At 37.9% G+C, this 12,358-nt stretch overlaps 1 protein-coding gene across 2 annotated transcripts in view; it reads left to right on the forward strand.

The window, feature by feature from the left end:
* TBCK (TBC1 domain containing kinase) overlaps positions 1-12,358 on the forward strand; it is a 205,372-nt gene that overhangs the window by 18,012 nt on the left and 175,002 nt on the right. The gene's annotated exons all lie outside the window — the stretch shown is intronic.

Consider the following 12,358-nt stretch of genomic DNA (forward strand, 5'->3'; position numbering starts at 1 on the left):
AGAATAGAGAGAAGTACTAATCATGGCTTGAATGGAATCTAATCATACAGTTTAAATTCAGTTATTTCAATGACATATGAAATTTGCTTTCTATCTCAGGCATTTTTGGCAAGAAAAATATGTGATCTAAACTTTACTGTAAATGTACTATTAAATGAGCTTCTTCACTGATTTTCTGAAATTATCATAAAATCATGAAAAATATTTTTAATGAATAAAATTGTACTAAAGGAATGAAGATTGCTTATCTTGAGCTTTTATATGATTGTAATTATCTATCCTACATTGAAGAAATATTCCTATTCTTTGTCAATATTTTTTAATCATTGCTATATTATAGATAATGATACATCTTTTTCGAGGGAGGAAATGTGTGTGTCTTAATAAATGGTAGTAATTTAATAGCAGCAAAAGAAGTAAGTTGAATAAAAGTACTTTCATTGCTACTTTAAATGGTTAGGTTTAAGTGGTATCTGGAATGCAAGATGCAGATATCAAATCCACTATTGCCTCACTTGCTTTTTTAGAAGTCTGATGTGACCATAGTAATAAAAGTGGCTTTTCTGTATATTAACCATGACTTGGTAAATATGTTTTTATAAATATAATTTTTGCATGTCACAAATCTTTGATTGTATTTGTTAAAAACCATATTTCTCTTTGCTCACCAATTTAAATTTATACTTTAATTTGTAGGCCATCTATTCTAAAAGAAAAAAGAAAAGAAAAATCTTCATGAAAGTTCAGTTCAGTTGCTCAGTCATGTCCGACTCTTTGCGACCCCATGGACAGCAGTATGCCAGGCCTCCCTGTCCATTGCCAGCTCCCAGAGTTTACTCAAACTCATGTCTGTTGAGTCAGTGATGCCATCCAGCCATCGCATCCTCTGTCGTCCCCTTCTCCTCCCCCCTTCAATCTTTCCCAGCATCAGGGTCTTTTCAAATGAGTCAGTTCTTTGCATCAGGTGGCCAAGGTATTGGAGTTTCAGCTTCAACATCAGGCCTTCCAATGAATATTCAGGACTGATTTCCTTTAGGATGGTCTGGGTGGATCTCCTTGCAGTCCAAGGGACTCTCAAGAGTCTTCTCCAACAACACAGTTCAAAAGCATCAATTTTTCAGCGCTCAGTTTTCTTTATAGTCCAACTCTCACATCCATACATGACCACTAGAAAAACCATAGCTTTGACTAGATGGACCTTTGTTGGCAAAGTAATGTCTCTGCTTTTTTAATATGCTGTCTAGGTTGGTCATAACTTTTCTTCCAAGGAGCAAGCATCTTTTAATTTCATGGCTGCAGTCACCATCTGCAGTGATTTTGGAGGCCCCAGAAATAGTCTGTCACTGTTTCCAGTTTCCCCTTCTATTTGCCATGAAGTGATGGGGCCGAATGCTGTGATCTTAGTTTTCTGAATGTTGAGTTTTAAGCCAACTTTTTCACTCTCCTCTTTCACTTTCATCAGGAGGCTCTCTAGTTCTTCTTCCCTTTCTGCCATAAGGGTGGTGTCATCTGCATATCTGAGGTTATTGATATTTCCGGCAATCTTGATTCCAGCTTGTGCTTCTTCCAGCCCAGTGTTTCTCATGATGTACTCTGCATAGAAGTTAAATAAGCAGGGTGACAATACACAGCCTTGATGTACTCTTTTTCCTATTTGGAACCAGTCTGTTGTTCCATGTCCAGTTCTAACTGTTGCTTCTTGACCTGCATACACATTTCTCAAGAGGCAGGTTAAGTGGTCTGGTATTCCGATCTCTTGAAGAAGTTTCCACAGTTTATGGTGATCTACACACTCAAAGGCTTTGGCATAGTCCATAAAGCAGAAATAGATGTTTTTCTGGAAGTCTTGTTATTTCTGTGATCCTGTGGATGTTGGCAATTTGATCTCTGGTTCCTCTTCCTTTTCTAAATCCAGCTTGAACATCTGGTTCACAGTTCATGTATTGTTGAAGCCTGGGTTGGAGAATTTTAAGCATTACTTTGCTAGCGTGTGAGATGAGTGCAGTTGTACAGTGGTTTGAGCATTCTTTGGCATTGCCTTTCTTTGGGATTGGAATAAAAACAACTTTTCCAGTCCTGTGGCCACTGTGTCTGCGTGGCACTGGAACAAGTGGCAGTGAGGAAATATCCCACATCCAAGGTCAGGAGCGGCAGCTGCTCTTAGCTGGAGCAGGTGTGAGGAGATACCCCATATCCAAAGTCAAAGAAACCCCAGTAAGAAAGTAGGCACTGGAGCAGCTGTGAGGAGATGCCCCAGGCCCAAGGGCAAAGGAGAATCCCCAGCAAGATGGCAGGAAGGGCGAATTTGCGTTTAGAATCAAACCCTGTTCCCACCAGAGACGCTCAGAGGGCTCAAACAAACCTTGTGTGCACCAGGACCCAGAGACCCCACAGAGACTGAGACTCCTAGGTAGAGGAGCCCCTTAAATTTGTGCCCAACAGGTATCGCATTTGCCTCCTTGTAGTCCCGCCCTGACTTGTTATTAGATCAAGAAAATGCATGTCCAACAAAATATTTGCACAAGAATGCTTCCAGAAACCTAGAAGCCCCAAACTGGGAAGAATTCAAATATTCATCAATGGGAGGATAGGTAAGCAGATCGCAGTATGTTAATCAACAATAAAATGGAATCAACTACTGATGTACACAACATGATGAACCTTAGAAATATTATGGTGAGCAAAAGAAAGCAGATACTCATGTCATATTCTTCTATTTATATGAAGTTTTAAAACAAAACTCATCTACGATGGTAGATATGAAAACAGTGCTTGATGCTGGTTGGGAAGTGGGAATACAGGAACTGATTCCAAATGGCCTCGAGGTAACTTGCTGGGGAATCGAAATTTTTACATCTTGATTAGGTATTACTTATACAGTACATATTCTTGCAAAACTTGTCAAAATTCACTGACATGTATGCTTTAAGAACATGCATTTCACCTATGTAAATTATACCTCAAAAGTTTTTGAGAGCCTGTTGAGATATTTACTTGGCTTGGATTGTGAGTCTCTCATATAGCAACAATATTTGTTGTTAATGAAGATGCTTCATCCAGTGGCATACTTTTTTTTTTTGCTTGTTTATATAAGAAAAATTAGTATGAATTAGTTATTGTTGAGTAACTACTTCAGCACTTAGCAGATTAAAACAATAATAAGCATTTATCGGTTTATATAATTTCCCTGGGTCAGGAATTCAGGAATGTTTAGCTGAGTGGTTTTTTAGCTCAGGATCTCATGTCATTGCAGTCAGTGTATCAGCTGGGGCTGTAGTCATCTGAAACCTCCATTAGGGATTCAAGATCTGTTTCTAAGTTAGCTCACTCATTTGGTACCGGTTGTTGACAGGAGGTTTAATTTCCTCCCTGTCTTGAGGGCCTTTCTGCAGACCTCTTGGCTGAATTCTCACAGTATGGTGGTTGACTTCTCCTAGAGTGAGTGAGTGAGCAGTCTAAGAGATGAGAGGAAACAAAGTGGAACCTGCAATGCCTTTTATGACCTCGCCTCAGGAGCCACACATCACTATATCTTATTGGATAGAAAGGTCAGCCATTAACTCTATTCATTTGGGAGAAGACAACACAAGAATGTGAATCCTAGGAATCCAGGGGGATTGGAGGTCATCGTAGAGGCTGGCTAACACAGAAGTCATACAAGTATTAAAAAATCTGGGGGCGGGCAATAGGAATGAAATACTAAATCAACATTAACACTAACTGAAAAATAAAGTTCCTAAAATTATTCAGTACTCATTTAGGGCACTTGGAATGGAAGAAAGGAAGACGTTTACACCAGGAAGAGGGGATAAACAATTAAGGGAATATCCAGAAGTACCAGAGGATATAGCTCTGCTACAACTGGAATTGCTTTACATCATCTAAATTGATGTTACCCAAGGCCTTACACTCCCAGCCATTCCTGAGGACTCTGTAAGCCATGAGCAGGGTAGTTCTCTGTCATCAGGATGGTAGTAACTGTAGGATGTTCCTTCTGATCTCCACGTTTCCCCTCTGCCCATATACTGATATGTTCTTCTTGGACTTACTGAAACAGCTGAAGGAGAGAGAAGCTGATGAATCAGAAGACAAATTTCCGTTTTCATCATTTTATCTCAACTCTGTCCTTTTACTTGATTTACATTTGCATTGTATAAGGACACAATTGCCATTGTTTTACCATTAGATTAAATCCATTAGCTCATGAAAAGTTTTACTTTTCTGTTCCTGTCGTTGTTTATCCTTGTTTTAGAGATAATAAATCTCATAACGTTAAATACCATTAGTCTCAACAGTGTACAGGTATAAAGAGGCCACCTTTCTTTAATGCCTTTGTATATGTCTTCATGAGGATGAAATGTTACAGGTGGATGCATATTCTTTGAGTAGTTAGTGGAACATCAATAGGATTAAATGCAAATTTCTTATTGTCATTCATGCCATTTACATAGTCTTTCTCATTTATTTAAAAGAGAGTCCGTTATAGTCTTACAGATCTTTGTAATTTCTTCAAGTGAGATATGTTTAAACATTTATGTGAAGTACTTTTTAAAATCATTTTGGCACTAGATTAAAATTCAGTATTTCTCTTGCTTGTTTTGGAATATAACATTCAGCACTTGCCACCTTTGAGTAAAAATGCTTCTGTCGGGTTCAGTTCCAAGTTGTTATCTGATCTATCCATCTAAGTTAGCTTTGTTATAAACTATTTGACTTTCCACATATTTGGATTAATTTTGTCTCCAGCAACAGAGCCGTTTCATGTGCAGAATTGATGTGCGACAATTTTAATCAATTCTATAACTTGTTTACGGAAAGTGAGAAGATGTTCTTATGGCTTATAAATCAGTTCTTTCCCTTAACTGCCAAAAGTAAGCATCTTGCACCTGTAAGAAAGGCTGATGAAAAGTAAACAGGAAATCTATTTAGATGGGCTTGCTATGCGAGACCCATGTTTTTTACTTGTCCATCTGTCTCTGTTGCAAAACTGTAAGCATCCACTTGTCTGGTAGCTCAGTTCAGTTCCGTCGCTCAGTTGTGTCCAACTCTTTGCAACCCCATGAATCGCAGCACGCCAGGCCTCCCTGTCCATCACCAACTCCCGGAGCTTACCCAAACTCCTGTCCATCGAGTCAGTGATGCCATCCAGCCATCTCATCCTCTTGTCCCCTTCTCCTCCTGCCCCCACTCCCTCCCAGCATCAGAGTTTTTTCCAATGAGTCAAGTCTTTGCATGAGTTGGCCAAAGTATTGGAGTTTCAGCTTCAGCATCAGTCCTTTCAAAGAATACCCAGGGCTGATCTCCTTTATGATGGACTGGTTGGATCTCCTTGTAGTCCAAGCTATTTGCAGTTAATTATCCAAACTTAAGCATCATTTAAGGCATTGATCTTACTGGATTTATATTTTAAAGAAAATTTTGCATCTTCCATAAAATCATTGGTTCAGGGAATAGACTAATGAAAACTAGAAACTTAGAGTAAGAGTCTGGTGTCAATTTACTCACTAATTTTTTTCACAATAAATTTAGTATCTTTAAAGCAATATGTGTACTAAAACATTATGGTAGTAATTTGTACCACAACTATTGTAATTTAAGACTATCTGAAGTTTTCAGATATCACTAGAAAATTGTGTTCTTTTTATAATTTTAATAGCCATAAAATGCTTTCAAGAATTCATGTTATCCAAACCAAAGATGATAATTTGTACTATGACTTGGAGCTAATTAATGAGTCAGTCTTTTATGAATTAATGTTATTTGTGAGGTTAGTTTGCTAACTTGGCTTGAAAGAGGAAACTCACCATTTTCTTTAGAATCTGTTCAAGCTTGAATCTAAGGAAGTAATTTTTGGAGTTTGCTGCTCTCTTTTCAGTGGCTTTTATATGTTACTTGTGCCAGAGTTCTCTCTCGCCAGTATTCTCTCCAGTTTCAGTTAAATGATCAAAATTATTTTCTGGAAACGTAGAAGCATGGAATTCAATTAAACTCCTATAACCAGTACATTTCAAGGAAAAAAAAAATAGTGTTTGAAAGATTTGTTTGAAGTCATCTCATATCTAGTGCCTGTGAATCTATTTAATTGCTACCCTAAAGCCAGATTCAAGATACTGAAAAGTGGAAAATCTTAAACTATATCTCATTTCTAAAATATTTTCCAGAGAATATTAAAAAAGAGATAACACCTTTGTCACTCCCATTAAAGTAAGTGTGAGGAAAATGGTTTACCTTTTAAGTCTAGGTGTTATTTGGAAAGTATTTCCCATTTGTGTTATTCAGAGCATGTACTTTTTCTTAAACTATAAAAGTGCCAGCAAGTAGAGTTCATAGACAGATATTCAGCAGAGTTTTGGCACTTGAGGTAAAGTTCCTGCATTGTCCTTAAATTTGCAAGTGAAGGCAGGGTGAGTAGTGCAGGCATATTTCTTTAATAAAAGGTAGTTTGTCATATGTTTTTAGGGTTATGGTTTTGAACATTTACCAGAGAAACATCAGCATTGCAGAGGTTATATGTGAAACTTTGATGGGAAGCAGGCTGTGTCTGCAGTTGTTCACTAGCTTGATGGAAAACATGATCTGACTTACTCAATGAGTAAGTTTTATTTGCCCCTATTAAAAGACTGCTCACTCACTGACTTAGATATTCCAAAGGTTTTTTGAACACATTCTAGAATATGTTCCACAGATGGATAATGAGCCATAAGTCATTGTCATCAGAAATAGGTAGTAGATACTCTTATTTTAGAATATAACCTGATAGTAGAAGTTAAGACTTTTGTACATATTTTTTGCATTCAAGGGCCCTAGTGTCAGAATGCATTAGAAATTACAGTAGAGTCAAGTAACTTAGAGATTTATATAATTGATATTTATTTTTCTTGTTTTGTTTAAAGACAGATTCTCCAGGCAAGAATACTGGAGTGGGTGGGTTGCCATACCCTCCTTCAGGGCATCTTCCCAACCCGTGAATCGAACCCAGGTCTCCTGCATTGCAGACAGATTCTTTACTGTCTGAGCCACCAGGGAAGCCCTAGAGACAGAAAATAATGCCCAGAAAAGATGCTTTTCACTCAGGCATGGCATCTTGCAGCTATCTTCTACTTTGTCTCTCTTTTGTACTATTTATACCGTTTGTCACTGAGTATTGTTCATACACCCTTAGTGATATTTCTTATAACTGCTGTCCTCTACATTCTTTACTTCGGACCTTAATTAACAAAGAGTTTGACTATTGCATTGCAACATTCTCTTAACTGGTCTTACTGCCTTTAGTTTTTCCACACTCCAGTTACTTCTACTTTCTACTGCTATAAGAGTGTTGTTAAAGATCAGTGCATGCTAAGTTGTTTCAGTTGTGCCAACTCTTTGAGACCCTATGGACTTTTGCTTGCCAGGCTTCTCTGTCTATGGGATTCCCCAACAGGAATGGATTGCCATTTGCATTCCTGCTAAAAACGTCTGGTGGCTCTGTGTGTGTGTGTTTGTGTGTGTGTGTGAAGAAAATGCATTTTATAGCCATTGGATTTGCCTTCAAACTCTCTAAATTATTTCCAAAGAGTGTCTGAGTTTCTCAAGTAGTTTTTACTGTTGCCAATATGTGATTGAAGAGATTAAGTGCCACAGAATTAAAATGTACCAAGAATACCAAGCTGTCTTTTTGCCCAGTGGTATATCTCCAGTCTTTGGCACAATGTACATGACATTTCTTTGAGTAATTCACTTACCTCTGTCCCCTTCTATACCATATCACTGAACCAAAGCAAAAACTATATTTTCTCCAAGTTCCTTCTTTACATTGTATCTCTAATTGTAAGGTACCTTTCCCCTTCTAGCTTATAATTATTTTCCTGCAGTTATTTAATTAAGGAAGATATAGCTTCCTTTCCTTTAATTAACCATACATTTTAACATGCATACAGTATTTTTAAATTTTTGTGTCATCCTAAGTTGTTAGCATAAGAGTTTATGTATAGTTAACGTGTTATAAGTTAACTGTTGAATGAACTAGTTCTTTAGTTTAGTCATGGAGTTGAATTCCGGTTCCCGATTATCTTCCTTTTAATCATGTGTCATAATTCTGTTTCCCAAACAAATGAGTTTTGGTGAAAGTATGATATAAATGTATCTTAACAATGTATTCTTTTATTGGAAATACATTTATTTGCAAGATGTTTTGTTTTCTTTAAAAATGGAGGGGTTCCCAGGTGGTGCTACTGGTAAAGAATCTGCCTGCAATGCAGGAGACAGAGACGCAAATTTGATCCCTGGGTCGGGAAGATCTGGAGAAGGGAACGACTCCACTCCAGTATTCTTGCATGGAGAATTCCATGGACAGAGGAGCCTGGCAGGCTACTGAGGTCATAAAGAGTCAGACACGACTGAGTGATTAATTTTTTTTTTTAATGGAATGACTAGAGGAGACAAACTATCGATTTCCTTTCTCATGGCTCTGGAGAATTCACTTCTAAGCTCATGCAGGTTGTTGGCAGAATTCAGTTCCTTGCAACTGTAGGACTGATTTCCCCATTTTCCTTGATTACTATCAGTGAGGGGCTCTCCCAGCTTCTAAAAGTCATCTTCATTCCTTATCATGTGGCTGTCTCCATCTCCAAAGCCAGCAATGGAGAATATCTCTTATATCACATCTTGCTCATTGCTGGCTTATTCCGTGTTTGTAGAATTTAGTTCCACACACTTGTAGGACTGAGATCCCTGTTTCCTTGCTGGCTATTGGCCTAAAGAGCCATCTTAGCTTCTAGAGGCTCCCATCATTCCTATGTCTCTAACCTCTAGATCCAGATTTCAAGGACTCCTGTGATGAGTTCAGCTACACCATAGAATATAACATGATCATTAAAGTAAAATCTATCCTATTCATCATCTTGGGGATTATGCCAGGTGGACATCAGAAAGTTTGCATTTGGGGAACCATGTCAGAATCCTGTCTACCACAATTTGGTTAGTAAAAATTTGAGAAAAAAATTTAATTTCAGAGCAAGTGTCATTTGGCATTCTCTTTAGTATTAGTAAGTCATTTTGGCTGAGATGGTGGGAACTGTGATGTGTCTAGGGTCACCAGTTCCCAGCTTCAGTGATTCAGTAGAAGCACTCACAGAACTCAGATGTTATTTTACTCATGGTTTCATTATACTCACTGCAACAAAGCAGTACAAGGCAAAATCCAACAAAGAGAAAAACTATAGGGCAAGATAATGGTGGAAACCAGGCCCAAAGCTTTACAGTTTCTCTCCCAGGAGAGTTGTAGAAGATGTACTTAATTTCTCCAACAAAAAAATTGTGACAGTATGTGCAAACTATTGCCTATTAAAGAAACTTGTCTGAGCCTAGGAGTGAGGAATTTTATTGGTTGGTCACAGAGGTACCTAACACCTGTGTGACTGATTGCAGTTAATGATGGTTAGACCCCCCCAGAAGGAAAGCAGGTGTTCAACATAAATCACATTGTTTGCACAAGCTATTTAGACAAGCTGGAGTGATTCAAGGCCTCACATGGGCAAAACTTATCAGTTAAGTATTCCAAGAGCATAATTCCCTGAAGCCCTAGGAAAATAGGCACCTTTGAGAGAATGTGCAAGGTTTGAGATTGATGAGAGATTCCTCTTGGAGGAAGTATTAAAGTAGATTTTATAGCTACTCCAGTAATTCATGAAATATGTTGTGACTACAGACCGATGGTTGCTGGTCTTGTTCAGTTAGGGTTGTGTAGACTCTTTTTTTCACCTATCAGCAAAATATTAGCTCTCCTTTGTTACTGAAACATATTGCCACAAACGTAGTAGCTTAAAACAACACAAATTCATTACCTCATGGTTCTGTAGATCAAAAGTCTGTTGGGCTTGGGTGGATTCTCTGCTTCAGGTCTGGCAAAGGAAAAATCGAAGTGTTGACAGGAGTATATTTCCTCTAGAGGCCCTAAGGAAGAATCCATTTCCAGGCTTATTCCTGTTGGTGGTGGTATTTAGTTCCATACAGATGTAGGAACAGGAGTTGCTCTTAGCTTCTAGAGGCTACCACTATGCCCTGGCTTGTGGCCCCATTCCATCATTTTCAAAGCTAGTAGCAGCAGGCCCACTCCTTCTGAGGCTTTGAATCTCTGACCTCTTCGGCCACTCTCTCTGACTTTTCTGCTCTGCTTTTCTACTTTAAGTGTTCATGTGATTACTGTGGCCCACCTGGAAAATTTGGGGTACTCTCCCTATATAAAATTAGCTGATTAGCAACATAATTCCATCTGCAAAGACCCTTTACAGCTGCATCTAGACTGGTGGTTGAACTAAAACCCTGGTGACAAGAATCTTGGGAGGATTCTGTATACTACATTCTTTAAACAAGTAATTACCAAAGTTTTCCTGCCTCACTTGTATCTGAATTCCATATTGTTAGTTATACCTCAATTTCTGAAAAGATAAATGAGGGAATTCCATGGCAGTCCAGTAGTTAGAACTGTGTGCTTTCACTGCTGTCTCCATGCTTTCACTGCTGTGGGCCCAGGTTCTATCCCTGGTCAGGGAAGTAAGATCCCACAAGCTGTGTGGCATGGCTAAAAAAAATAAAATAAATGATTAATTAATTAAGCAATAATCCTTTCAACAATTATAAGCATGTTTAGTGAAGTGAAGTCGCTCAGTTGTGTCTGACTCTTTGCGACCCATGAACTGTAGCCCACCAAGCTCCTCCGTCCGTGGGATTCTCCAGGCAAGAATACTGGAGTGGGTTGCCATTTCCTTCTCCAGGGGATCTTCCTGACCCAGGGATCGAACCCATGTCTCCCACATTGCAGGCAGACACTTTAACCTCTGCACCACCAAGGAAGCCCTGGTGGTGTTATTGTCAAAAGAATTTTTTTCTGAGTCATTGAGGTTGTCAGTTATCTTAAGGAAAAAAATCAACCTTTAATAAGATTTCAATTCAAACTGTCTTATATGCCATTTTCCAGAATTACAGTCAAGAGTAAAGTAAACCCTTTGTTTGTTAATATAAAATTCCTTTTGTGGAGAGGGAGCTACTTCAGTGTCTATGTACAAAAAGACTGGCTAGAGACCATATAAATATGTTGACATAGAGCGCTGACATGTTGTTTTCCACTAGAAACATTTTTTTATTTTTTAGGCCAAATGCATCTTCAGTTGAAAGTTTCAGTGAAGTAATAGGTGCATGCTATTTTGATAGAAAGCATGAGCGAGTGCACAAGAGTAAGGAACTAGAGTAAGGAAGGAAAGAGAAGACTGGATTTGGGATGGGGAATATTTGTAATCGGGTTATAAACTCATTTGAGGTCAGGCAGGTAATTTAAGTGAGTAAAGTATACCAAACTGAAACTGGGTTAAACTGGGAAGCAGGTAACATTGAAAAGAGGCAGCTAATCTTCATTCGGGAGCTGCAGCCTCGTGTTGCCTTGTGTGAATGTGTCCTGGTGTTACCGTCTCTTTCAGATTTTCTAAAGGACTTAGATTCTGGATTCTTATATGAGAACTTCTGAATTTCTTAACATTTTCAACTAGTTAAAAAGTTCTAAAACACCGTGATCCAAGCAAAACAAAGTAATGAGCTAAATTTGGCCAATGGGCAGCCAGTTTAGAATAGCTGGTCTAAGAATCTAGGTTATTGCTGGCAGATACTTTATGGGTTATCTGATTTAAATGAATGGGGGTCATGGTGAAAAGAAGGGAAAAGTACTGGTTTTTCTTTTTAACTTTTAAGAGTCATTCACTTATTTGACACATTGGAAAGAAAAGGTGAAATATCTGGATTTTCTAATTTTACTAGTGTGGTGGGAATTATATACTTGTAAAAGATTGTTTTTTGTTTTAATAATAGAATGATCTGAGAATGATAGGACCCATCTGTGTTGGAAATTATTTTCACCTATGAAAACTTTCTGCTTTAAAAAAATCTGTATAGCCTCAGTGGTCAACTGTCACAGCATTTTTTCCATTTACTCATTGTTTTGCCTCTTATTAAGCAAATTAATTCCTTCAGTGAGTGAGGACATTTCAGTAAACTAACTCAAGAGATAGGAGTTACACTGACTTTAAGAGAACACCTTGAATTTTATTCTGTGGTATTATTTTTACCCATGAAAAGCAAAAGAAGGAGCAGATAGTAATGAAATTAACCAGTTCAATTTCCTATTGGGAAATGTTTGAAAAGCAGAAACTGCTGAGTTGATAAATTATAAGATGTCAACACATAAAAGAACACAAATAAGTACTTGCAATAAGTCTGTAAGAAGCTCAGAGGGTACTTTTTATTGTCTTATTTTTATCTTTTTTTTTTTTTACTTTTTTTTTAAATGACTGTGGTAGTGGTTATAATATACATCCTTAATTTATCATAG

This window comes from Capra hircus, chromosome 6 (genome assembly GCF_001704415.2).
Source record: "Capra hircus breed San Clemente chromosome 6, ASM170441v1, whole genome shotgun sequence".
NCBI lineage: Eukaryota > Metazoa > Chordata > Mammalia > Artiodactyla > Bovidae > Capra > Capra hircus.